This window comes from Lichenostomus cassidix, chromosome Z, assembly GCF_008360975.1.
Source record: "Lichenostomus cassidix isolate B80296 chromosome Z, HeHo_3.0, whole genome shotgun sequence".
Taxonomy (NCBI): Eukaryota; Metazoa; Chordata; class Aves; order Passeriformes; family Meliphagidae; genus Lichenostomus; species Lichenostomus cassidix.
In genome coordinates, this window is record NC_139511.1 from 37,253,545 (window position 1) to 37,281,526 (window position 27,982).

A 27,982-nucleotide genomic window follows, 5' to 3' on the forward strand; every position below is an offset into this window, starting at 1 on the left:
ATTGTTTTAGAACTGGAAAAGAGACAGAAGAGGTCAGCAAGGGTACAGAGCATCTTCCTAATGAGTTGTCACTAAAGATGTCAGGGACACTCTATGAGGTCAGTGGAGTGGGACTGCCCTGGTGTGCTGGGCCTTTCCCAGGCTCAGCTGAGGCTATGGCTGAGGATAACTTCTATTTGTTTTAGACTTGTCCCAGAGAGCTGCTGTGAAAGGCACTCATTTTTAGTGGATGTGAGGAAAAGGCTGTAAAAATAAACAGAAGTAATTTTGTTGAAAGTATCCACTCCACTACGTAGTGGCAGAATCAACTCTTCTGTAAACACATCCAGTTACTTTTTTTTCCAAAATCTTTTTCTTAAAAGCTATTTTTTCAAATCACTTCTCAGCCACAATCTCACTACCATAAACAAGGAACATGTAAAACCTAGGAATATTGTGCGAACAAGCTTTTACAATAGACTTCCTCACTTCCATACAAACCAGCAAGCTGCAGTTAAAGAAGTGAAGTTTTATATCTTCTCGTAGCAGAAAACGGGTAAAGCTCACTGCAGTCAGCCATGCCTGGTGGACAGGAGAGACAGAGGATTAAGAGCTATTCGCAAGGTAAAATGCCATCAGTTATACTGCCAAGATCTAAAGTCCCAGATGCAAAGGGAATGCATTTCCCACTCCCTTTTTTTTTTTTTTTTCCCCAGCTCACAGCCTCCCACTTGTTTTTTAAATTAATTTTTGGCAGTAACATAGCTCCTGGAATCCTGCCATTTACTCCTTTAAAAATTGCTCTTGAAAAGAGAGAGGGAGGCAGGGAGAAAGCAAGGGGTAGAGGGAGTATGAAAACCTAATGGAGCCATTTGCAAGGATACATAACTAACACTTTTTTTCTGCAAAAACAATATATAATTTGTTTTTCTGATTAGCCCATTTTTGTGTTAGGCCCTGTGAAAGAGAAGATGGCTGTTTAGTAGAGATTACTGGTTATTTCAAAGTAGCAACAGGACAGCAAGGCAGAACTAAACATACTGGTATTTTATGGGGTTTCCATAAAAGAAGACTGTCTGTGTAACACGATCATTCTTTGAATCTTTAAAGCATGAAATGTTTATAGTTAAAAAGATGCAACCATGGAAACACAACCATATTAAACTAAAGATTCTTCTTATTTTGGGTTTAATGGTTTCATGTTGCTGAAGAAAGGGCACAGCATCCTTATCCTGCCCCAGCAAGTTGTGCTATCTCTTTGTCCCTGACAGTGATTTGGGCTGGGTCTCAACCCATTTTCATTATTGACCCCTTTCAGCCAGCCTTGGGTCAGCTGGAATTGGCATAGCATCTCTCTGCCCACTTCCTTGGTGTCCCATGGACCTGCTGCTGGCCTCATCTGGTGCCAAGCAGTAGCCCTGTGCAAGCTGGGTGACCATCCTTCAGCGAGATGGGACTGGTGCAGGCTCTTGTGGCACTCTTTCCTGGAGGATGCAGAGTAAAAAATTACGGAAGGCCCTCTCTATGCCTGTGGATCTCTGCAGCTTTGAAAAGGATAGATATAAGATAGATATAAAAGGATAGTTCAAGTGTGGAAGATACATCTCTGGTCTCTCTGCACTCTTTCTGCTTCAGTGGGGAGACCTTGGAAGGGAGTATGTGTGTTGGCACCTTACTGATAAAAGTCAGGAGTATACTGCCAGCTATTGGGATCTAGTGATGGTGGTGATCTTATGGTACCAACAGTCAGGAAAGGATGGCAGTGTCATCATCAGTCACTGCACTGTGCTTACCTGGAGTCAGACTCCCAGTCCTTCCCCATTGGAGGGCTTTGCAGACTGCTGGCCAGGCCCTTGGCAGCTGCCTGCACTGCCATGGTGCTTTTCATTCAGTTCATCAGCTTCCTCTCCTAAAAACAGCCCTCTTACAATTAACACTGTTAGGCTTCCTCTTTATTATTGTCTGCTGTAATTAGTTCATTCAGCTTTTCTCCAGTTGGTTTCAACTGAAGCCATGGTTGGGCTGGCCAGATTCTAGGTGCTTGGAGAGGAAATGCAGAATTTACCTTTGTGTGGCACTGAGTAATAAGATAAGCACCTCATAGTCCATATTTTGTGATCAAAGAGGAAAAGGCAAAAAATCAAGAGGAGCGAAAAGTGATTACTGTTAAAGGATATAAATGCTTTTTTGTCTAAATATATTGCACCACAGAAGTCCTGATATTCTCAAGTAGGATATCTTTAAATGGCTACTGACAGTTGATTTGTGCTCGGGTACTATGCTGTTTTTGAATCAGCATATTGTAAAAGAAAATGTGAAAGATATGGCATAACATAGAAGGTATTGTTGTTTTCATAAGTGACCAGATGGTTTTAAAATTTAAACATCTCCCTGCAATTTTGAAAAACTATAACAATGACATCATTCTGTTGCACAATACCTACTAAAATGATGCTGGGGAGACACAGAAGTAAAACTTACTCTCTACATTGTCCTGCAGAAGCGGAAAAGAGACTGTAGGTTATCACACAGTGCAGCCTCTGCTCAAAGCAGTCTTTGCCACATTCATCTGCTTCAATTGCACTGTTCATGTTGAAGAACTAAAGGGTGCATTTTAAGATGATGGCTTAAATGTGGTTTTAAACAGCGTAACACTGCAGGCTTTAAAGCAGCACAAACCTCCCTTGGAGGTCAGTCAATGGGCAGGTATGGACCACTCATAACTAGCAAAATTAATTTAATAAATGCTCATCTTTTTTATGTCTTGGTTGCTGATGCTACTGATAGTGTAGGAAAGAGAGCTCCTAATGGTGAGCAAGGATTAGCCTTTTGTCCACCAAAGTCTTCTGTAAATTCATGTTACCTGCCTGGACTGTTGCAAGGTGGCAAGCTTCCAGCAGCTGCAAGTAGTGCAATATAGGAAGAGCAGACCAGCATAGTGAAAGTGGTGGTGCAGATGCCCACTGTTTATTTGCTTGGGAGACGCCTTGGACAAGGTGTAGAGGAATGGCTGAACTGCATTAGTTGACTTTCTGGAATGCATTTACTAGTCTAGTTTTTCCCCAGAAGAAACCAGCTCGTGACCTCTGGGACTTCTCTTGCCATGGTGTATCAATGGATGGAAAGTGGCAGTGCTCTGCTGGCCTAAAGCACTGATGTAGAAGACACCAAAACGTTCAGATTAATGGGAGTTGAGCTTTTGGTCCCAAGGGCAGAGGGGTCCCTGCCCCCCAGCAATCCCTGCACCACCCTGTCCCCTATCAGATCCTGGCATTCACATGTAGAGCCTATCCCCACGGCCATGTGGATAACTGTTTTGCCCCTGGTAAAAGATAGCGACATTCATTTCACAACTGCCTGCTTCTATATGTATGCAGCCTCTTCCTTATCTCCGAGGCATTTTTTAAATTCCCAGCATTGTACCCTGCTCTCTTGCTCTCCCAGGCATCTCACATAACTCTGTGCCTCCCTGCCACGCAGTGCTGAGCAACTAGTTATTGTACGTCTGAGGGAAAGTCTGGAACGACCTTAATATTCTATCTGAAAAGCAGCTGCTGGTCTCAGTGATTGTCCTAAGGAATGCTTTATAGTCGATCTGCATCCTGATGTGTCTTATATTACTGAGGACAGGATAAGTCAGTGCTATATGTCTCTGTATAATACTGTATTGTGAGAGACTTCCACCTTTTCTTTTGCTACAGACAGAAGGTGCATGTCAGTGGACAAGGCAAAGTTTTCAATTAAGTTCACCAAGTGTGTGTTTCAGTTTTAAGACTGTACCAGGTGTGCTTCAGAAAATTGAATATTTAAGGGTTTTGGGGTTTTTTTATGGAGATCTATTAGGGGATTAAAAATATTGGCATCATTAAAACAAGCAAGGAAATATTTATTAGGCTTTAAAAAAGCATTGCAGCCCCAGATAAAACCATATTTGCTCTGCCCCAGACACTGCTTTCCTATAACTGAGGGAGTTGTCTTTGGAAGAGTCACCATGATAGCTGGAGTGCAAAGGAGAAATAACAGGCTGGCGTTTCACCTTTAAAAACAACACTGACAAGCACATGTTGGGAATTATGTCCTTCAGTGATTCAAGTGGGACAGGGACCAGGCATCTTTGGAGTTTTCTACTAGCCCTTTGGGTTTGTGATGGCTCTAGTGAGGTAAATACAGACATACTGAGCCACATCAGTTAAAATCTGAGCCTAAAGTTTAAAAATTGATACTGGGTTAAAATGCCTAATCTAAAAAGTTTGATATTAAAAAAAAAAAAAAGAAAAAAAGAAAAAAAGATTGCTTGCAAAAGAACTTTTGCTTCAAACAGTGATTCCAGGAGTAAGATCTCTAGAAAATAATTTCATTTTTCTATTATTCTTAACATAGTATTGGTCAAAAATACTTGATTAATTAATGCTTGTTTTTCACAATTGCTCTTCATAATGAGAATCTCTTTTAAAGAAGAAAAGGGTGTAAAAGGCAAAATAACTAGCTTAATGATAGCCTAGCACCTTTGTCTTTCATAACATTATGCTTGTAAAAATCTGCTTAGTGTTGTATCTGTTCTGGGACAAGGCAGTGCAAAAGGTTGTAAAGGAAAGTCCTACATTCTAAATGGTGGAGAAAAAGCCTTGTTACCCCTATACAGTGAAACTGGAATGTAGAGACTGTTATACTGGATTATATCCATCATCCGTCTAGTCTAGCATCCCACATCTGAGAGCTGTCAGTGCCAGATGCTTCAGACAAAAGTGTAAGAAACTTGCAGACATGATATTGTCTTGATCACTGATAGTTATAGTTTTGCTCAAGCTCTGAAGGATATGTTTTAATATTTCCTCCAAAATGCTTGTCCTTGATGCTTTCAAGGTTTATACAAGCATCCAGCCCTTTCTGGTGACCTTAGGGTCTGCCTATGGGAACAAATCCCAAGGTTTAATTCCATCTTGCATGAAACATTTTTTTCTGTAAAATTCTGGTCATTCTGTTTCGTGTAAACCTCCTTGTGAGGGGAGATAAAGAACAGAAGCTGCTTACATAATTTCTTCCTATAAGCCAGTGCTCCATGTGCGTTTCTTACTGCCCTGCTTTTTGTCACGGCTATGAGATGAAAACTCTGAACCTTAAAACTAAAAGAGAAAAAAAAGACTCAGATGGGGAAAATTGCTCATATTTTTAGTGGGTTGAACTATTTGAAGCAGATAATTATTTAAATATTTTTATAGAATAAAACTTAAATCTGTAAAAGTGAATTACAAAAGTGTGAGTCTTTGCTCAGTAGCAGTTTATAAAATTATAAGCATTTGTCTTGGAATTTTTTTCCATTTGCGAATCTAAAAATGCAGCAAACATCTTGTTGATTGAAACTGCATAGCAATGACTTTTTGTTTCAGCTTTGCTTCATATGTAAAAAATGCATGACAGCTTGATTTCTGAGTTGACAGATCAGAATGTTTGATATTTTGTTAAGAGGAATGTTAGTATTGAGTTTTCCATATTTTATCAGAATAAAAAAGTTCAGGTGGGGGAGGCAAAATCACTGCATATACTTTTTATGTGCTTGGATGTCTCTTAACCTGTCTTACCCAAATGTGCATATCAGAGAAAGGGGAATAGTAAAGAGAGAATGAGATGTGTAAGTTTTCACATAGCAGAAGTGTTCTTGACATACTTGCAGATTATTTCTAGAGCATCCAGATGTTTAAAATACAGCTGTACGAGAAATTCCCACTACCACATACAGTTAAATTATAATGCTTACAACTCTTGTGGTTTGAAAATGTGTTTTAGTTGTTTCAGGGGGAGGAGGGGAGGATGGAGATTTTTACTTTTGGCAGTATGCCTTTGCAGTGAATAGAAGAACAGAGAAGTTAGGACAAGTAACAAAACAAAAGCAGTCAACAAGACAGAACTGAATAAATAAAAACTTAGATACTTCTTTTTCTTATCTGACATTTTTCTTAAAATTATGTCAACTATTGTAAACTTTTTTCTAGTTATCCAAACAGCTCAGTAAAAATCAAGCTGTTTAAACTGGATCTGAATATGCTCGGAAAGTAAAACTATTAAAATTTTGTTGTTAACATTTTGCTGAATATTAAGGTTACTTTGAATGATACATGTTCCCAAGGGCACTGGTCGCATCCGGGACTGGATGGTGACGCCATCTAGGCATATGGTGATGCCATCTAGGCATATACCAACCCTGGTTTTTGAAACAGGAAAGGGAGATCTCTAAAGGTACTGAGGATCTGAAGTAAAAAACAAGGACATTTAAAAACTGGAAACTGAATTGTACTGCTAGAAGCCTGTAGTTGGTTTTCTCCATGTTGTTTGTACTTGTGTGAAGTAAAATTCCACACATTCTTATGGCCTTCATTTCAGCTTAGGCTCTACTTGATCAAAGACAGCTTGGCTTTCATCCATGTATGGATACTTTGAGGGAGACAAACCGTATTTGTTATCCAGATTCTACTGACCCATGCAATATTCAGTAATGCTCTTGTGAGCATATAACAAATGGAATCAAGAAAGAAAGTGTCCTGATTTCAATGTTAAAAACCTATGTATGTCCCACTAAGAAAGCAGACAAAAAAGTGCTACTTCTTACCTCTTCCCGCAAGCTTTAGCTGCTGGGAGCATTCACATTTTTAAAAAATGGAAATGTTTACAATATGGTAAGTAATAGTTTCATGGGGGTATGAAGAATATTTTAAATTAAGTGAATAGTTAAATTCATTTTTGCACACTCCTGAAGGGCTATATAAACTGTTTTGACATGTCCAGATGCTTGTTTTAGAATCACAGTCTTTCCAGACATTACTCAATCTACCTGACACTGGAGAAGTAGGATTTGTCACTAGTTCCTGACATAATGTGTTTTCATGCTGAATTCAGAAACTCTTAACTCTATTAATGTTGAGTCATTCATGCTAAAAATATATATTTTTTCCAGAGCCCAGTCTATTCCAGTAGACTTTACTCAAGGGAGAATGTGCAACCTGATACAAATGGAAGAGGTTGGGAGTGGAGCCATTAAGGGATCCCTCCATCAGTAATTTTTAAGCACTCTGCCTCGAGGAGAACCTTATTGTTTCAGACATTTAAAGTTCTGTCATTGTTAAGAAGCAATTTTCCATGCTGGTTTATAGGAATTCATTAGAGGTTGTTAGTGAGTAAAGATTGTATTCCTGCTCTCCTTCAAAACTGCACATGTGTGCTCTTTTGACAAATGATATTTAAAGTGATATAAGTCAGATCCATTTAGGGCAATTTTTGATTTCCAGGAAGTCAGATCTTGTCTTACTATGGAAAAGCTTTCCTTAGCTGTATTACAAAGTCAGAGAAAGGAGAAGCTGAGGCTGTCCGTATGCCAGCAGAGGGGGTTGGACAAGACAATCTGCGTAAGTGATCAAACCCTGGCACATGAGGATGGTTGCCTGCGGACAAGAGGCTTCTTCCACTTGACAAAAGAAGGTCTCATCTGCCTCTTCATTACCAGGTGATTTGCAGCCAACATCATCAGAATACTGCACACTCTGTTTTATTGACTAATCCTTATTTATAAACTCTGATGGTGATTTTGTGTCATCACCACTACCCCCTGACATTCCTGTTTGAAGCTCTCTGCTCAAGGCTGGTCTGCCTGTATCACATGACATCACAGTGTCAATGTTGCAGTCATAGTTTTAATTACAGTTAAATCAGGTTGGGGTGAGCCCTGGATTTTCTTCTAGCTCCTAACATGAAATTCTAGCCTGCTTTACATTTACACTCATTTGGGTCTATTATGCCCATTTTTTAATGAAGGTAGACTTAAAAATACATGATGTTCATTAAAAACCCATTACTTCATCAACAAAAAATGTTGACCTCTGAGGTGAGTCAGTGGAACTGTTGCTTTGAATGGCCCTTTTGCTGTGAAATCCTAATGCTTGGGTGGATTTTACATCAATTCTGATGCAGAGAGAACACTGTGAATGTATTGATACTGAAATTGGTTGGATAGGAACTGTCTAACAGAGTTTTGAGTATTAGAAAGTAGACATTCTTTATTACAGCGTGCTGGTCACTTGGAGGATCCTTCCTTTAATCGAGTGTGCCAAGTGTCAGGTAAACAGAGTTTTTTCATACATGCTGATTACACATTGATTAGCTATCCACTTCATTTTATTTGACATAGTGACAGCTGTTATTGGAAGTCCTTATATGATTCTTTGGGGTCTGTCTTCAACATCTAGTGTCCTTTTTTAGGGGGCTGTTCCTTGACCCCCACTTTTGAATTAGCACAGTATTATTGTTTTGCATAACTTCTGCTTTGTCAGCCTTACAGAGCTGAGCTGGTATCCTGCTTGTATTTTGCATGACTTCTCTTTGCCTAACTTACATCCTTTATCTATTTCTTCAAGGCTGTACTGTTCTGTCCTTGATAAGAGTAAAATATTTTTCTGTTCTGCTATTCTTAACACGTGAATAAAAATGTTGTTCTGTTCTACTGTTCTTATCAGTATGGACATGTAGGAAGAGGTTTAGGATTTTCCTCAAACAACTATATCACTCTAGAAATGATTTATCCTTCATTTAGCATGAGGGTTTTGGCTTATTCAGATGTAGGACTTAGTGCAGGTGTTTTCTGTTCTTTATTTATTCTTTTTGTCCCCTGAAAGAAGAGACTTTAAAGTCACAGATGGTAAAATAAATGTATACCAGGAACTGAGTTCCTCATGCTCTACTCTCTCTGGGAAAAAATATTGCAAGGTAATGCTTCAGTATTTCACCTTTTCATGGCTTGACATCCCCTTCGGTTTAATCTCCTTAATCTTCATTTGATTTTGCAACAACTACTGTTAAGGCAAAGAAAATATCTCTTCGCTTCCCAACAAGGAAAATATTTCCTTTGTTGTTTTGTTGGGTTTTTGTTTGTTTTGTTTGTTTTTTTTTTTTTTTAACAGGAAATAAAAATTACTGTGTTCTTGTAGACCTAACTGCTCCACTTAGCTTGGACTTGCTGTGTCTACTGTGAACCATCTGCTGTGCTGCCAGAGGAACAAGGCCTGTGTGCTCCACTCCAGGGCAGGGATGAGCACAGTACTGAAGCCTAAAAAAGGCTCCCTGAAACAGGGCTGGACAAAATTAGGAGAATAAAAAATAGACAAATTTATTTAGGCCTTAAGGTACATTCAGGGCAAGCAAAGCCTCCCTCGTGGGGCTACACCCAAAATGGATGTCAGGTCATGAGCCCTTCAACTTTTATAAGTTCTGTCCTATTAGCATGTTGGTCCCTAATTCTCCAATCTCACCCTCAGGCGATGATGTTGACCACCCTAGGTCTGCTCCCCCCAGCTCGCTGTTGTTAACATGTTTTCGGGCCCTAGGGCAATGAACGTGTCCTTGGATTTTCTATTCAGAAGCAACTGTTTTGGCTACATGCTCTGGGAACAGAAGCTTTTAGTGTTTTATAAGAAGCACAGAACTACACCAAGTTACATACATGTGAGGAGAAAGAACTAGAAATTATTAAGGCATCAGTACCAACAGCAGCAGCAAAAAGCCAGAGAAACCTCTCATGACATGTCTGGAGAACACCATTTCTTTGTGGTGTGGGGGAATGTTATGTGGCCTGTTACAGGACATCTGCATGGTAGACTGATGGCTATTCCTTGCCTTCTTTAATATGAGTGCAGGTCTGGCTGGGGAACCCTGTCCTGAGCTGAGGTATCACCCCCAAGGGAGGGACAGAAGGAGATCAGAGGGGCCTCTGCAAGGCATGATGGAGAGAAAGGGCTGCTTGAAGCAGAGCCTCATGTGAATGGCAAAAAGAATTCCCAAATGTGTGTGGGGTGTTCACGGTTGTTTTAATTTCTTTTTGGTTACTGCAACTTCTTTACTGCTTTTCCACAGTCAGCATTGCAGCTGCCAGCAGTTGTTCATGTGAAATTCTTCTGATTATGGTCAGTGTCAGGAAATACAGTATCTGCAGCCCTTCTGTAGTGTTTCCAAAAATGTGTTAGCTTGGACAGAGAGCTAATGGGTAAAAAATGCTTCCTGAAGTTGTGATGGTAGGGAGGTCTACAGATGGTGTATCACAAGGTGCTGAAATGAACCATTCACTGAGTGGGGGGAAAAGGAGGGTCTGGTAATGGTGCTGCTGTCAAGGAAAGTTCATGTTAGATAGCCACCATTATTTTTTTCAGAGCTCAAACTGTCCCCTGCATTTTGCTTCCATGGTGTTTTTGAACAGGCAGATAGATGGTGCCAGTCTCTGCTGTATCAACAGAGACCTGGGAGTGGGGAAGGCAGAAAAGGAAGCACTGGTCCCTTCCCAGAGGGGTTAGGATTTAAATCCTTGCTCTACCAAAGACATCTCTTCATGTGTGGAACTTCTCCAACTCAGCAGATCCTTGGAGTGAGTAAGAGTACAGGTGGGAAGAAATATAAACTTGTACAGTTAGGTTAGCTTCTGCTTAGCCATGGTTCAGGTTTCACACACAAAAAAGCAGGCTGTAATCCACCTACTTGGGTGTCTCAGGCCAGCACAGCTAGATAGTCTGCAAGGGACAGAGCTGGCTAATGTAGGAGAGAGACAGGACATTCAAGAGGAGCAGACATCACTAAGCAGGAAAGAGATGGGAAGGGACAGAAGACTTAGGGGGGTGGCAGTGAGAGAAGGGGCAGAAGGTGTAGGTCAGCATCTGTGGGAGAAGGGGTGCAGGCTTTCACATGAGGAATGGCAGAGCACATAGCATGTGGATTCATGTGAGACACCTGAACTATTCTGAAGCCAGGCCCTGAGATCCACATCCCTGTAAGATGCTACACCATATTTCACACTGATGTGCAATCCCTATGTGGCGTTTAACCTGTGGATCTCAAAGCAATCCCTTGAACAAGGTACGGATGTCCAATTATTCGAAAAGGATGAAGGGAAGAAAAACAGCTCACCTCCGGAGCAGAGCTAAGGTTCAGCCTCCAGCAACCTGCTGCGTGAACCACATCAAGGTACAGCTCTGTGGCCATGATCACAGGCCCCAGGAACATCCCTCAGAGCTGTAACCATTTGATTCTTGTACTTGTTTCCTGTTCCTCCACTCCTCTGCTGGCATTTGCTCTTGGACAGAGCTGGAGACAGAGTGTTGGGCTAGTTCAGTACAGAGGTAGGAACTCTGTCCTTAGTTTTTCCTACTCTGGGTGATTCAACTACAGTCACAGAGGAGACACCTGCCATCAGCTTAAGGAGGTCTGCTGCTTGTCATGTGTGTCTGCCAAAGTCCTGCCCTGGTGCATTGCATGAGTCTGAAGGGTGCCAGGCACAAGGAATCTCACTCAGCATGTCCACCAGCGATTCTGGGACAGTGGAATCCCTGTTTTCAGTGCAATTTCCATCTCTGGGAAGATACGTGCAATGAAATATATGAAGTTTCTTCCCATCTGTTAAGGAAACTTACCAGTCTGTCCATCCAGGAGCCACTGTGGCAGTCACAGGCCCACCACCACAGACTGTCACTGCTGAAATTGAGCCCCTTTGCTGTGGGCAGCTCCAGTGACCCGATGGGAGCCCCACATGACTCCCTGCACACCCCACTCTCACAGAGTCAGACCAGGTTTCCCATGGCAGTGTCTCAGAAGTCTCTTTCCCCAAAGCCATTTTTTCACAGTGCAGTAACATAGAAACAGCATGAGCTGGTGCCTCCAAGGACAGCTCACCAAAAAGAAATGCCTGGGCTTTTATACCCTCACAATCCAAGCATGGGAAAGTCTCATCTCTTCCTCCTGAGTCTTCAGCTCCTGCTGTGTCTCAGAGTGTCTAGTCACCTGACGGATGCCACAGGTCCTCATGCCCTCTGTTATATGAAGAATCATCACCAGTTCACCATTTTTGCCTGAGGCTCAATCTGCACCTTTGTGCTGCAGCTGCACATCCAGCTCTCTATGTACTAAATGTATTCCTCTACATGATCAAGGAAAACCAAAGTGTGAAGCAAAACATGGCAGCCTTCATTCTGCTGACTATCATGGGCAGGGCTTTCAGACACACACAAACAACCACCTCTAGTCCACCCACTACACCTAGTTCAACATATCATGTGTGTACACCTCTCTTCTATTGCCTACCTAGGTGTATTTATTCTTGCCTGGTGAGATGCTGCTGTGCCTCCCAGGTGTGCTGGAAGCTGCACATGTTAAAAAAGAATGAGATTCAGTGAAGAGTTATCCTCCCACCCATGAGCACTCTTTCTTTCTCCTCTGGTTTTCATATGGTTTCAGAAAAGCCCCTCCATTGGTGGCTTCCTCCATCCTCTTTTCTTCATAACAGTACTTCCTGGAGATTCAAAGGGACAAACTGATGATTGTCAGCATAGGTCAGCACAGGGCAAGTAAGATTCACAGAAAGACTATATGTTTTAAATAATGCATAATAAAAATCCTAATCCACTTTCCAACTATTTGTCTCATTTCTATTAATGAAAATATACAGCAACATGTTTCACTTTTCTCCTCTTTATCACGTACTCTTCAGGTGCCTGTGTAACACGCTTGTGATCAGTGCCTTTTTGCCATCAGACTGGATAATTCTTCAACATATGACTCTGTCCTGAAGGAGCTTGTACCACAACTGGATAAGAAGATGGTGGGCAGCACCTTGGTTGTTCTTCAGTTACAAATGAGAACTTGAGACACAGCAAGAGTCATCCAAGAAAAGATTTTTACCTCATTGTCTTCAGGTCACATGTCACCAGCTCCAAGGAAGGTGACTTTCCATGCCAGTTGTTACCTCTCTTTTCTTGGGCTTTTCCTGGGCTTTCCCTTCAGGTCTGTGGACCATAAATATCTCTTGGCCTTGCTGCCTGTGGAAAGGGAAGCTCTTTCACTGCACTGTATTACAGTTCCTCAGTGAAAGACAACAGTCCCAGGACCATGAAAAACCACCACCCTGATGGCTTCATATCCACATACACCTCCCTGCTCATGAGATTTCTGGTCTGGAACTCTCTACATATTATTCTCTGCTAGTCACCCCACTTCTCCCCTTCTTGTGGTGTCTGCTCCCACCCAACCAAAATTAATATCCCCGGTAGCAGGAACCTGAATAATTATCAGTGTGAGGATAGTTTAGACACTCAGTTGCCCTTGGCAGAGTAAACCCCTTAGAGACATGTGTAAGTAGAAGACAGCTACATAGCAGATGTTTATGTATATGCACACATGCACATATATACACACTCTCTCTCTTTCTAATGTCTTGACACGTGGAGAGCAGCTACACATGCAGCACACTTTGTATTGTACATCAACTTCAAACATAGCCCAAATCAACCGTGGAAATGGCAGCAATTATGGTAAGCTGAAACCAAACAAACTGTAGCAACCTAATAGTTTCAATGGCAGAAAAAAGAGTCCCTTATCGCCCAGCTGCAGGGGCTGATAGGAAGACAAGCCTCAAGGCAGCTTATGGTTTCCTGGCTGTCATCAGCTATCAGCTCGAATATTTGATATAATGAGTAATCAATGTTTGAACTGATGGAAGTGACCTTAAAACGTACCAAGGAGGGGGAAATTTACACAGTATGCACTAGGCATTGGAAATTGCAATTGGAATACATTTACATGCATTTTAATGTTTGTACTTTTGGGTGAAATTAAAACGCAGTGTAAATAAAGTCTGTAGTCACTAAACGGTCAAAATATGGAGACATGAAACCAGGGAACAGGCTCTGTAGATGGCAATAGCAGTTTAAATACATGTACATGGCAAGCTCTCCCTCTCCTGAGGCCTGTATTTATTTACAGATGGCAAAACAAGCCAGTGAGAAGCATGACAGGCTTCAGTGGGCAACTGAAAAGTGGCATTGAACTTGTCTGCTTAGCAGTGCTTTACCAGCACAGGGGGCAAAGCTCTGAAGGGAGACCGTTCCTTCCTCCTACACTGGAGGGGATGCCAGAGACCTTCCTGATGTGGTGATGGCAGGAAGGAACTGGCCAGCTCCAATTGCCTCCACATTTCTGCTGCTCAGTGCTTCAGCAGGGGAGATGGGCATCTTTCACTGACCACTCTCAAAACCTCCCATGGGGTCAGGGCTGTGGGCAGAAAGCCTGGGAAGAGTCCCAGGGGCTCAAAGGAGGGAGTTGGCTGGCTTTGCAGGCTCCCCCTGCATGTGTTGCAGGCATCCAGCTTTGAGGAATCTGACAGGAATGTGCTCACCTTTTTGCCAAGATTTCTGTGGAACTGTATTCCTGAGTTGCTCTGTCCTTTTTTAGCTGGCCTGGTCACTTGCAAAAGTTCGGCTTTAGAGAAAAAAAATATTAAACCCACTGTGCAGATGTTACAGCAGGACAGTTATCATGAAAGAGAGACTTTTCTGGAATTACAGATACATAGAGCAGCAAATGAAATGAGGTACCAGCTTTGGGAAGTGTTTTCATCATGCACCTCTGCTCTCAGCTCCAGAACTGCAGTCCTTTAATTGAAAAATGACCTCTGTGGAAACTTGGAACATAGACAGATTTTTTGCTAAGGGACCGCTACTCACTTTTCCCTCTTCTAGCTCTTTAATTTAGGTTAAATTTAAAGGAAATAACTTGAGGTTTAGCATAAAATATCTCTAGGGAGCAGGTCAGTAGGATGGTATGGAATGAAGCCAATAGCTGTAGAGATCATCTAATTTGAATTGAAGTAGGTAAAGAAAAGACAAGGAAACCAAACCAAATGAAACCTTTTCTATATGCATTGCTAGTGCTCTGTTTTTCTACTGCATTTTGTCTCACAGTGCAGTGTGCAGCCACATCGAAGAGGTCTGATGTTATCAGATAAATATAGCCAAGTTTTTAGGCTCCTGGACACAGCTGCCTACTGAATGTCCTGCTACCTGTTTTACCACTCTGTGAGGTGTTTTATTCCCCAGGCAAAAAGGGCTTATGTTCCTTACATTTACCATGGGGCTGGCATATTGGCAAGCCTTTCCTAAAGTGCCGTGGAGCAGCTGCACAATATAAAGTTTGCACTTCTGCTTACCCAAATGTAGCTTTTTCATGTGTCTGGCAAAAGCATCTCTGTACAGAAACAGGGCTTCTTCTTCAGGGCTAGTGAAGGTAACCATGGTTTGTACCAGTACTGAGATACTCTGTTTTGCAGAGACATAAGATTGCAGTGTTTCTTTTTCTCTTGCCACTCTCTCTCCACCATCATAAAAATGTTTCCTATCCTCACCTAGTGGTAACTTCAGAGTCTGTGATGTGGGGCAGGAAGGGTGAGAAATCAAAGTCCTCTTTAAATCCCCAAACCACAGCAGAAGGACCAATGGAAAGCCACACTGCTCTTCTACTCCACTTCATGCCTGACCAGTCATGGTTGGGGTTAAATACACAGCCCAGATTTTGCACTCCTCAGACACAGCCCTCTTTTAAGTGGGAGCGTCTTCACATTTCCAGTAGTGGAAGTGATTGATTTGATGAGGACCACAGACCCTTGGCAAAGGGGCTGCACCTGCACTTACCAAACCTTCCTGTATTTTAATAGGCTGAAGTGAATTTTTTGTGCTGTAGTCATGACAGTGCTGATTTAGAGAGAGGCTTTGGAATGACCAATCTGCAGAGCAGGTCTGCCTGGTAATTTTAAAGGATGAAAAAAAAATTGAAACAGGAAATTAGGAATATGCACAACTGCAATTCCCCTCTGCTCCTTTGAGTTGCCTTAATGGCTCTGTTTTACCTCTGTAAGACCACTCTTGGCTTTCTCTACTAGTGGTGCTATTCTGTCAAAAAAAAGATGCCATATTACGCCAGACCACCACAAATGAATAAGAAAACAGAATTCTGGGAGTTTTTTCACTTTCTTAAGACCATCTGCTAAAATATGGAAATTCTCTGGTATAAGGGAATTCAGTAATTCTGTATCTGGCAGGTAAAAGTCATAAAACATAGAAGTCCCCAGACAATTCACAGCCCCTATTTCTGTAACGAACAAGCAAAGTTGAATGATGCACAGTTGTTTACAGATGACACATGGAAAGAGAGCAGCATCTCTCTCTTTGTCAAAGCCTCCTTATCCAGAGAAACAAGGCTTCAGATTTGAAGCCTTGTTTCCCTGCAAATGCAGATTTCCCTGCGTCTGCAGGGAAATGTGTCAGAGGCAGGGAGTGATACTGGGGAAGCTGAGTACTTGTTATCTTAATGATGCACCAAGCCTGGAACATTAAAAAGTAGATGTAATCTTTGGAAAAACCACAGAACAGACAAAAATAAAAGTGCTTATCTTCCAGTCTGGTCAAAAGACACTACTTGTTCCAAGAACTTCTTCCAAAGTATTCTTTTTCTCTGTAAAATAGACTGCTACAATTCTGGTGAAAAGTGCCCATGAAAACCAAGTGCTACCAGAAAGCTATTTTTGTGAAAGAAAGCTGGTTGCTTACTTAACTAAAATCTCATGTTTTCACAGAATTTGTGGGCTTGGCAAGTCTTTCATGAAGTAAATATTTACCTTTCTTACCACAAAGTGTCAACACTACTTTAGGCCTAACTGTAACCTGGAATGTAGTTCATTTTTATTATCTCAATCAATTTCAAAAAGTAAGAAATGACCACAATTTAAAATTAAATTTGGTAATAAAAATGAATTAATGGACATATATGTCCAGGCATCTCACACTAGTCTTCAACACTGAGTTACTTAGTATACTCATAAGTCTGTCGTTAAGCCCCTAAGTGTGTGTATCACATCTAAATGTTTCTTTCAATTCCAAAGCACAGGATAAGGTACTAATTTTAAGAGTCCAGATTTGTCAATGCAGGCTTTATTGGACCATTGGTCAGGTGAAGCAACCAACAGTAAAAGAAATGTGTCTGGCAAACACTCCTGTGGATAAGCATGCGGTAACTGTGATTTGTGGTGACACTGTTTATATTAGATGTAAAGAGATGGAGGCCACAAATATGCCCAGATCACCTACAAGTTTAGTGAATTTAAACAGGAATAACTATTATCCTCAAATTCCTATCAGCTGCAAATCACCTGGGCTTTGCTTCTTAATGCCTTTGATACTTATAATTCTCCTAGTAAAAACATTTAGTCAGCCAGTATGCAGGCAGAAATGGTAACGTGATTTAGGTGACTAGCTGCTCACATGAACAACAAAAAGAGAGCAAATTAAATTAACATTTTCCAAATAGCTCGAAGCATGAACATAATTCTGCCAAGGTATTTGGTACATACTTGCAAATAATACATTTGGGGAAAGGCACATCTGGTTTCTAAGTAATTTGCTGAGGAAAGAAAAAAGCATAAACAACAAGTTTATAATGTAATTTAGGGGCTTAATGATGCGGATAAGCATCTAGTAGGAGATTTATGCCTGTGTTCTTTTGAAAAATCCTTTTTGAAAAGGATGTCCAATTTACAAATTTAGGTTGCTAAATACTTTTAAGCTTTGGTTTTAGTTTCAAAATAAGTACACATTTGCAAAAAAGGGCTTGACCTGGGTGAGTATGTAGCTGCACACTTTTTTCAGTCCTTGCAGGTGTGGTCTGCAATGTGACACACATTCTGCAGCAGATAGGTTCATATCCCTGCAGTTATAGAAAGACCATACTGAATGATTAATAATGGCTTGTCAGAAAAATATAAATCAATCCCTTCACAACAGCACTGGGGATGTGATTTGAAGGGGGAACCTGTACCCTTTTATGCTTTGCAATCTTGCACAGACAACCATTGAAATTACTATGGCAGGGCTATACATTAGGGGAAAAAACCAGGAAAATACTTTGTATGCTGTTTATATTGGAAAGGGAAAAAGAGAAAAAGAAAAGAGAGATTTCTGGGTTTGCAGAAGAAAAAATAGGAGAGAAATTATTCCATAATATCGACATGCTAAAAAACTGAAAGAGTCCAAGAAGATCGTCACTAGAAAACAATTTCCTTCAGTAGGTGGAGCCTGATCTTGTCTTGGAAAGAAAGGAATCTGTCTTAAAGCAAATTAATTGCAGTCTTTATTGTAGAGGTTAGTGTTAAAATTTTTTCTCAAACAGAAATACCTCAAGAACACAATTTCTACAGAAAATCCTACATAATTCTTACCAGGCGTAGACTGCACACAGAAACAGTTGTTTGGTGGTGCAGATCCTGATTATTTTAGCATTGCTTCAGCTGATCTTTGACATGCAGTTAAGGTAACCTGAACCATGCCATTTAAAATCAAAATGAATATCTATGCAGAATTTTATATCTCTGCTGACTAAGCCATCATAAAGAAACAAACCAACACAAAAAGAGCCAAACATTTGCTTTCTTTAAGTGTTAACCCTTTAATAGAAGTTTCTTTCAGAAAGGTTCTTATTTAAGACAGAATTACTATAATGGCACATACACTTTTCTAGCCTTGTGGGTTTTTTGCTGAAGGTTTTTTTGTTTAGATTTTTGGTGGGATTTTTTGGGGGGGGTGTTGGGGTTTTGCAGTTTTTTTTGTGGTTTTTGGGGCTTTGTTTGTTTGCTTGCTTTTGTTTTGGTTTAGGGTTTTGGTTTTAGTTTGATCTTGGTTTGGTTTTGGGTTGGTTCTAATTTTTATGGTTCAATTTTTAATTAAAGAAACCTCTCTCCTGCAACAAAAATAGATGTTTCCCCCAGCCAACTTCCCTGGAGAAGTTGTTGTTTCCCTGATCAAGTCTACTAACACCCTCGGGGCTGTTGACTGAGCCACCACTTCCTCCCGCTCGGTGCCAGTGTTGTCCGGTGTGATCGATAAGGGTTGGGCTGTGGGCTGGAGGCGCATTTGCAATGCACCAACATCTGGAAGTCATTCCCGGCTGGAGTGGACCGTGAACACACTAGGCAGACAGGATCCTGTGACGTCTCTCCTGTCTCGGCATTAGCTGCCTCCGATGGCCAGATAATGAGAGCACTACTGTGAGAGAAAGTGTTTATGTGTTTATGTGACCACAGGTATGTGCTTTTTCTGCTGCTGATTTCTCACACGCTCTGCAGACAGTGAGCAGGGACATCGTGGGGACAGGGCAGACACTGAGCAGAGTGACAGGTTGGTGTAGTAACCACCAGCTGAGGCACTGTGATGACTTCCTTTTCTCGTGCCTGTTGTACCAATGTGTTGCCTGTTACCACAAGGGCTTTCTTCCTGGAAAACAACTTTGACCTGGAGCATATTTACAAGAAGAGGGGTGTCAACTAGCACCACCTAGCCAAATGGAGTAATTTTTTAAAGGTTCTTCTTTTCCAAATACTTTTTAAATAAGAGCAGTATCCTGTGGGTTAAATCACTAAACAGTTTGAAGTCATTGGAAAAATTTAAAAGCCACAGAAAACCTTGCCAAGGTTCCCATATATATGAGCATTTCCCAGTCTGTTCTGTTCCCCTTGACCAGAGCAGTGAATGGGGAAAGTACACTCACCATGTACCTAGAATCCCCTTGCATATTTAGTAGAGGAGCCAGTGTAGTCCTCAAAAACAACTAGCTAAACACTTCTCTTGCCATTCCTCAAGGAGAGGAAGGAGTTTAGGTATGCCTTTTGCATGGAGTTACTGAACAGTGACTGTCTTGAGAGCAGCACCTAAAAAATTATTACTGAGCAGTTTTTGAAGGCTGCAGTTTGGAGGCACACTGAGAAGTCATTTTAGCTTATGATTTGGCTCCATGACGGTTGTGACCGCTGCCACTGAGCAAATTACTTCAGCACCTTTGTCCTCTCAAATATCCTTCAGGAACCACTGCCGCTACTCCTTCTGCTCCATACAATGAACATGCAGCTAGGCTGGTGTGTAAATGCAGCCCAGAGCCAGGGGCCATCATCTCACTCGCCCGTTGCACCATCTTAGAGGATAACTCTGGGGTCAGGGTTACCCAGCAAAGCCCAGGAGAAGACATGGGAAAAGAATCCAGGTACCTCCTGCTGTCTTAATCCAGACACTTGGCACAAACAGATTAGGTGCCTTGTACCAGGACCCAGGAGCACACCTGGAGGCAGGAGTTCTAGCTCTGCACTGGAGCTCGCACAACAGTACTGGTCCACTGCAAGATCAAGTAGCCCAGCTGCAACTGAGAGCACTAGAGAAATGTGGCCCCAAAGGCACAGAAAGGAATGAGGGGAACTACATGGAGTCATTGCGAGTAGCTGAGCTTAGAAAGTGGCCTGGATTATTTTCATACATTTTTAAAAAGTTCAATTATTAAAGAAGCCTGTATCCTAATTTCTCTGAAAATTAATGTATGCATATTCTGCTAGCTTTTCAAATGATGACAGGTTTTCTTTTCCACACAACAATTTGCTGATTACTTTTTGGTTAACTAGTTAACTATCTACTAGTATTACCTAGAGATGTGATTGGGTTATAATAGGTTGAATTAAATTTGTTGACGATTTGAAAGAAAGAAGTTGAAACACAGATTTACCTGCTAGTAGCCATTACAGAATGAAATAAAATATTTTATTTTTGCTATCTAAATACCTACCTTTCAGCATTAGCTTTCATACTTTTACGTTTTCAATCAGAAAAAAAATGGAAAGATGGTTTTAGGCTGAAACTGCTCCAGAATCTGTTCTGTCAGCAATAAAACAGATAATTATTCCAGATTCATTATTTTCTATTCCAAGTGAAGTTAGATGATACATAAATAACAGAAAAACAACTCTCTCCCTCCTAAACCACTCTGGCATGAAAATCTCATAAACATCCCAGAGTGTGCATGAGCAATAGCAGATAACAGATAACAAAAAAATATTTTAATTGTTTCATAAAGTTTGTTAAACAATTTCATTGGCAGTAGAAATAGGAAAATGTTTTTTAATGTTCTACTGTATCTAGTAATGCAAAAATCAAAGGTATAAGTCAAAATAATATGTCTCATTATGGTGTCTTGACATCTGCTGTTCTTTTAGATATCTACTTTGGGCACTTTGCTTATTAGGATAAGTCTTTTACGACAGTTTTTGAGCTAAATTCCCATAATCTTTCATTTACTCATGTTAAGAGCCTAAATAATCCTTTCTAGTTATGGTTTAAAGGAGATCTTTTGTCTCTTTTCTGTCAAAGAAAATATTTGATACTCTCTCTTAAAGAAATATCAGATTGATACAAACCTTCATGTCTGATCTACAGATGCGCTTGTACTCCTGTTTTTAGATGATGATCATCAAGAAGTATTGGCTCACAAATATTTGTATCTAAAACAACAGGTTAAATTTATTTAAATAATTTTAGTAATTTCAAAAAGGCTTTTATAACATATGATTTAATGGTGTTGAATGTTATAGGATTCTTAGGTCTAAGTTGTTAAATCAGTAGTTGAAGTGGTTCTCCAAGCTTTCATTCAAGATGGCCATAGGCTAGAAGATTCATTTCAGCATGTTGAGATTTGAGAGAATAGGAATATATTTATAGCCTAAAGCACATTTATTTAAATCCCATAGGAAATAAAGTCAGTAAAAATGTGCTAGAACAATGCACTTAATTCAAGTGCCACATCTGGAATCCAGCACAGAAATTGTGGCTTGGTACTTTGAAGATGCTCATGTAATGTTTCTACTTTTTAAAAGGAAAATTTTAAATGTCAACCTATTCAGAAGGAAAGGATGATTATGGGAGTGTAACTGAGAAATAAAATGAATTTCAGGCATATAAACAGGCTGGCCAGGGAAGTGCTCAAGTTACCATCTCTAGAAATATTCAAAAGATGTATAGTACTGGTACTTAGGAACATGGTTTAGTGGTGGACTTGGCAGGGTTAAGTTTGCCAAGTTTGATGTTCTTAAATGTTTTGCCATTTAAGTTTGATGTTCTTAAATGATCAATGATTTTAAAGGTCTTTTCCTGTCCAAATGACTCTGTAATTCTGTACTTCATAGGACTTTTCTTGAAAATCAGCGCAAAAAAAGATGAGGCAGTGAGAAAGTGACATCAGAAAGTCAAATGAAAAGTTTTGTTTGTTAGCGTTATGGAAATATCAATATACATGGGGGTTTTTCCATGGATTTTCTTGGATTCTCAGTGTTTTACAAACCACCAGAGTATTTGAACTAGGAGTAAAAGAATATGACATGCTCATTTGACTGGTATGGGGGAGGATTCATCTGAAAAATAGTGTGGGATTATAATATAACTGAAGAATTTGCTGCAATGTGATAGGGACAAAAAGGATGAAACAATGCCTCTCCTGAAGCTTCAGTCCAGTGGCCTTGTTGCTGCAGGCATTCAGGGGAGGATCCCTATGTCAAGTCCTTCCTGATTGTGCTGGTTTCAGCATCTGAAACCAGCACGTTTACCTTCCAGGTGGACGTTGTAAGATCTCATTCACTTGCTATGCTCTGAGAAAGTGGTGTCTCCTGCAGCTGTGACTCATTGGGTGCCACCATCTGAAAGGTCAGAGCTACCATTGGAAAACATTCCTAATTGTTCATTATTTCCTTTAGGCTCTGGGCCACAGTCTATCTCCAAGGAACCTTCCCACCAAGGAAGGTGCAGGAAAGGATGCTGAGTGCCTGAAGAGATGGATTCATTGCATGAAACCACTACACACAAAAAGGCAAAAAGGAACTTGAAACTGGGGAGGGAGAGATATGAAGTGCCTGTGACCCTAAGTATGGCAGTCATGAGCAAGAAACTAACTAAGAGAGGGGTGAGCTTAGCTTGGGCTGCAGTCATGGTTCAGCCAACATGACTGAGCAAGGACAAGGACACAGAAGGAGTAGAAACAGAGAGTGCATCCTCATGGCTTTTTGGTACAGCTGATCTCTGAAAACAGCTGTGAGGCTTGCTTGTGTACCCATAAAACTGCTGCAAGGATCACACTGCATTTGAAACTGTCTGGTTCCCTGCTGCACCTTTTTGCCTGGTCAAGATAAACCCTTAAAGTTGAGAAGCTGTCTCAAAATATTTTCATAAACCAATTTTGCAGTCTGTTTGCTCTCATATGTTCTGCCTAATGTGCACAATGGCAGCTGATGAAAGAACAGTTAAGGGCAGAAACAAAGGGGTAGTTTGTTGCATGAAGCCAAGCAACTATTAAAGCTATTGTGGACAAGGGTGATGAGCTACCTGTGTTTGAAGGAGACTTAAGGGAGTGTTAATGCTGAACCTCCAGGCAAAAAGAGCTTGTTTGACAAAGATATTACCTCTAATACATTAAATAAGCAGATATTTAATTTTAAAATACTATTGACTGAGGTATTTGGTTTATAGAATGACATATTTTTGTTTCCATAATCCTTCTTTCAAGTTTAACAGCAACCACAGAATGGTGTTATGGAATTAAAATTAGTTTTTATTTTCAAGACCTAATAAAAAGCCAACAAATTTTTCTTCTGTCCCTTTGAGTGGGTATAGAATATATTTTACAGAAAATGCATCTGGCTTAAGGAAGTGTGAATTCTTCATCCTCATGCTGAAAGTTTTTCTTCATATCTTGTGTTATCTGAACTCTCTTTCCAAATGATTTCACACTGAAGTGAAAGCTATAATGAGAAAACAGGTTTCAGATTCTTCAGTGAAACAGTGTGTGTACAGATGTTAAAGCCAAGGTGAGGGAAGATGGACCTATCTCTACAGTGACACAAGTGGTATTATTGCACTGCAGTGTGCTGCCAATGGGATACATGTTGGATAGCAGTTGTAGGCTAAGCTAACTCCTAAGGATGGGCAAACATTTGAGCCATCCAAGAAAGTGGCCTAACTTCTGTATTTCGCTAGGTTTTATTGTTCCAGCTTCAGCAGCTAATCCTTCACCAGCATTTCCAGCATGCTGGGTAAGTTGAGTGTGGTTTGTGGAGGGTGATAAAGGTCCATGAAATGAACAACACAGGCAAGAGGGAAAAACCAAAACCTTTGAATAGAAGTGAGCTTGAAGGTGATTAACTGTTTTTAACTTTGTCCTTCTTTATTTTTTTGAGAATCTGGAAGAAGAGTGATTTTCTCCCTCTTCAAGTTTGTGACTGTATGAAGATATCATAGTCACCATGTCAAGGATAGTGAGAAGCATCTGAGCTACAGAGGGATCACAAAACACAGCTGTGCTGTATCGCACAGTTCAGTTAACCTGGGCATTGTTTTCTGGGTCACTTCTAAAAGCAACTGAAACTTCTCACTGGGAATTGTATTACCTAGAGTAACACAAATTCTATGCAAATAATTTGTATATTAGAATCTGTTAAAAAAATAAAGGCTGTATCTTTTAAGACTTTGACTCTCCCAAGTCTGTTGTCATTGCTATTGCAAAACTTTCCTGACCTTGTGGAGAAGGAGGAAATAGGTCTGCTCTGTGGATGATTGACCCAAATCCTTCATATTCGTCAAGCACATAGCACTCCATGACAACCATCACAATTGCCATTCAGAGCAGTTTTTCCAGATGGGATTTTTCCCTGGCTTACAACACAGTTTCTGTGTTGAATACTACTAGGATCCATGCTCCACCCTGTCAGCTGGCTGTCCCTACCCCTTTCAATGCTAGTCTGCTTGCTTAAGCAGGTTCAATTTTGCCAGCATTTTGCTTGTGGCAGCCAATGTTTCCTTGCAAAAGTTCAAACTTTTGCTAATGATGCTGGATCCTGTCCTGTGTTGCACTGATTGGAAATTTCCAGGCTGTGGATAGACCTTTATAGGCCCCAAACAGCTGCAGCTCATAACTGTAGCTGTATTTGCTGCTGGTCTGGCTTGTCACTGGCAAGGAGGAGGATATTAAAATCCTATAAAGATACTATCAAATTAGAAAATACTGCACAGTGTGCTTTTGTTTCTTTTAAGGATGAAAAAACCAGATGAGAGAGGACTTAAGTTCCCTCTGTGCATATATGCAGAGCGGAAAGAAATTAGATTTAACTGACCCCTTGATGATAGTACTTGATAGTTGACTATATTTAATCACATATAGAAAAGACAGTTTCACTTTTCAACAGCTGCTGTTGCTCTGAGCTTCAAGGGGCTAGAGAAAAGATTAGGTCTGGGAAGGGATTTAGTCCCTCTCTCTCCCTCCCCCACAAAATCTGCATTTTTCATGACTCTTGGAGTTCCAGGGGGAAAATAAAACAAAACAAAACACATTCTTTACTGTGTTCAAAACTTTACTGCTGTTTCAATAATGTCACGGCAGTATAGGTGGAAGCAGATGGCCAGGAAAGAAAGCAGGCTCTGCAGGTGTGAGAGCATACATCACCAGCTTGGGGATCCCCCATCAGTGTGGCTTATCTTTGCCCAGCCACGGAGGAAAGGCCTCAATGACTTACCAGGTTAGATTGAATAGCAACATGGTGTTTTAATCTTTTTCAGAGAGTTTCACCCCGGTTTCAGGAAGACAACTGACCACAGGGTTGGATACATGGCAAAGACTTTAGCAATCTCAGTACACAGAGAGTAAGGTGGGATGATTAATGGACTGAACTCTCCCCAGACCTAAAGGAGATTCTTTCTGAATGGGGTCATATCCTGGTGTTAGAGAGCTCTGATCTGCCCAGATGTGCCAAAACTCAGGTGGGATGTTAGGGATGTGGTACGTGTAAAGACTGCCTTTCCAACCTAAACAGGTTGAGGGATGATTTCTGATTTTGACTTGAGCTTCTTAATAGTCCTGATAGTGTTTCTAAACATGTCCACATCAGAATGTGCCTGACTGATTTAGAAACATGAAAGAAAATTTATAACTTTACCAGAATATGATTGATACTGCTCTCAGAATTTTAATTAAAATGTAAATTAAGTAGTTACTTGCCCGGGTCCTGTTTCACCAATAAGCTTCATTATGCATTACATAAAACTGAATGGTATAATTTAAAAATGATTAAAATTTAAAACCAGTCTTCTGGAGGGGAAACAGGTAGAATATTTCAGCAACTGCCACTATACTTTACACATATATAAAGACATTAATTTTAAAAGTTCCAGATTAGAAGGTGTTGTATGACATGGCCCACTATTAGTGAAAATAATCTTTTTGGAAAGGTTATTGAAAGTATTAGGTATTTAAAAATCCAGCTTGATAAGGAAAAGCAATTTGCACAAGCCCTGAACTGCAAATGCAAGGAGTAAGGGAAGTTGTCTGGTTTCACTTGTTAGATGTGTGTGTCATTCATGTTAATGTTAACAGCAATTGTGCATGGGGAGTATCTCTTTTAATTTTAAGCTTTAAAATGCACAAAAGGAAGGAAGCAGCTCAAATTACTTTCCCACCATAATACAGAGAAGGCCCAATGGTTGATGTAACGGAGCAGCCAGTGTGTGAGCCTTAGGGCTTCTAGGTAAAGCTACAGAGCATTCAGGCTCCAGTTCTCACTGGAACTCACAAACTTGCTGTACTGCAAGCATTAAATCATCATTCCATTTGTTAAGCTGGTTAAATGCTCTTTTAAAAGTGATCACTGGGAATATTTGTATACACACATGGGTTATTCAGAAACACATCACTTATTGTGATTACTGTTGGGAGTTCTCATTGTGTAAAGGCATAGGCACAAGCAGCGTTGCTTCTTTTGAAAGTAAACTTTCTGATTTAAATTGTGCTCATAGCTTTGCATGTAAAACAAATGCAGTTGCCAGCTTCACACCCATGTAGATACTGATATGAAGCAAAATAACTTGACATGGAACATATGGTCAAGAAACCTCTCAGTGATATTCCCACGCAAATATTTTTATGCATATCTACGTGTACTCGAGTACGTGCTGGCATTTTGTCCTGGACTGTGTAATTATTTCTGTAATTAGGTTTTCATGTAAACCATAACTGAAACTTTATTCTTTCACAAACATACATTAATTTTTACTTTTATAATTATGAGATCGTCATAATTATGAATAAAGTGCAGGGGCATTAGGAATAAAAGAACATTTAATGACCTTAAAACAAACTGTAAAAATAACATTGGTTCAAGAAGTGTCTTTTGACAGCAATGCATGATTCAGTTCTGGTGCTGATTATCACAGGAAGTTCCTGAGGCCAAGAGCATGCCAAGACCATTTAAAAAGATTGGATATTAATGAAAATAAAAACCACCTAAAATGGTCATTGTTGGTTATTGTCAAAATATTCAAAGAGTGTTTGACCTCTTGTTTCCCAGTTTAAAACAATCTCTCTTGTAAGAGCAAAAGCTCTTGTGTGGGTCCTGTGTCTGGAAGATGCAGGCTAAATACAAAGTGTTTGGTTGCTTTCCACAACATCTGCTAGGAAAACATATTTATTCTCCCATGGACGGCTTCCCCTGGCCACTCCATAAGATTGATTTTCCTGCTGCTTTTCTTTCAATTACAGAAATTCCATTCCTGAAGGAAAGAGAATCAATAATGGATATTCTTGTCAGTTTTATCAACTGCTCCAATAGTGCATTAGAGAGTAAAAAGTTTGTTTCAGTAATACATGAGAAGCTTACTGAGCTTCTATTTATGCAAGCCCTACATAAATCAGTTAGGAAAGAAAAGTTCATAGTAAAGTTTGGACTTGTGCAGAAAGGTTTATTTTTTTGTTTAGTTTGTTTTGGTTTTGTGCAGGTATTTAAAAAAATCTGCAGAGTTTTGAATAAACTGTAATAAATATGAACACCCCATATTTAGATCCAAATATTGGTTGCAGCCTGGGAAATTTCTGGAGGGAAGGGAAAATATTTCTAAGACTTCATTTTAGATCCCAAGCCTAGATAACTGATCATACGTTGAAACTTAGCTTCCCTCTAGGGCTGGTGGAGAGGAGTAGGTGCTGTGAGCAGGCAGATGTCCAGGGTCTGGCAATATCCTCTGCGAGCTTTGAGGGGCTGCAGACTCCTGGTGAATCCTCCCTCTCTGCCTTCACTCCATGCCAACCTAAATAAAAGCCCCCACGTGTGGTTTACAGGAGAAAAGAAAGGCTGCCCTTGCCTCACTGTGACTGTTCTTGTTCTTGAGACAACTGTGCAGAAGTGTGAGGACTGTTCTGGCTTCCCATCTTGAGCATTGGGGCTGCTTGTTTTGCAGTTTAGTTAACTCATAATTCATCGAAGTTATACATAAACCACATGAAATTATGCAAATTTCCTAACAAATTGTATTAG

The 27,982-nt window shown here is 40.4% G+C and overlaps 1 long non-coding RNA gene across 1 annotated transcript in view; it reads left to right on the top strand.

Moving 5' to 3' along the window:
• LOC146424719 (uncharacterized) overlaps nucleotides 1-24,147 on the top strand; it is a 54,113-nt gene extending 29,966 nt beyond the window's left edge. Inside the window, exon 4 of the long non-coding RNA XR_014846949.1 lies at nucleotides 23,861-24,147. This is a non-coding gene — a long non-coding RNA (uncharacterized LOC146424719). The remainder of the gene's footprint in view (nucleotides 1-23,860) is intronic.
• The last annotated feature ends 3,835 nt before the right edge of the window (nucleotides 24,148-27,982 follow it).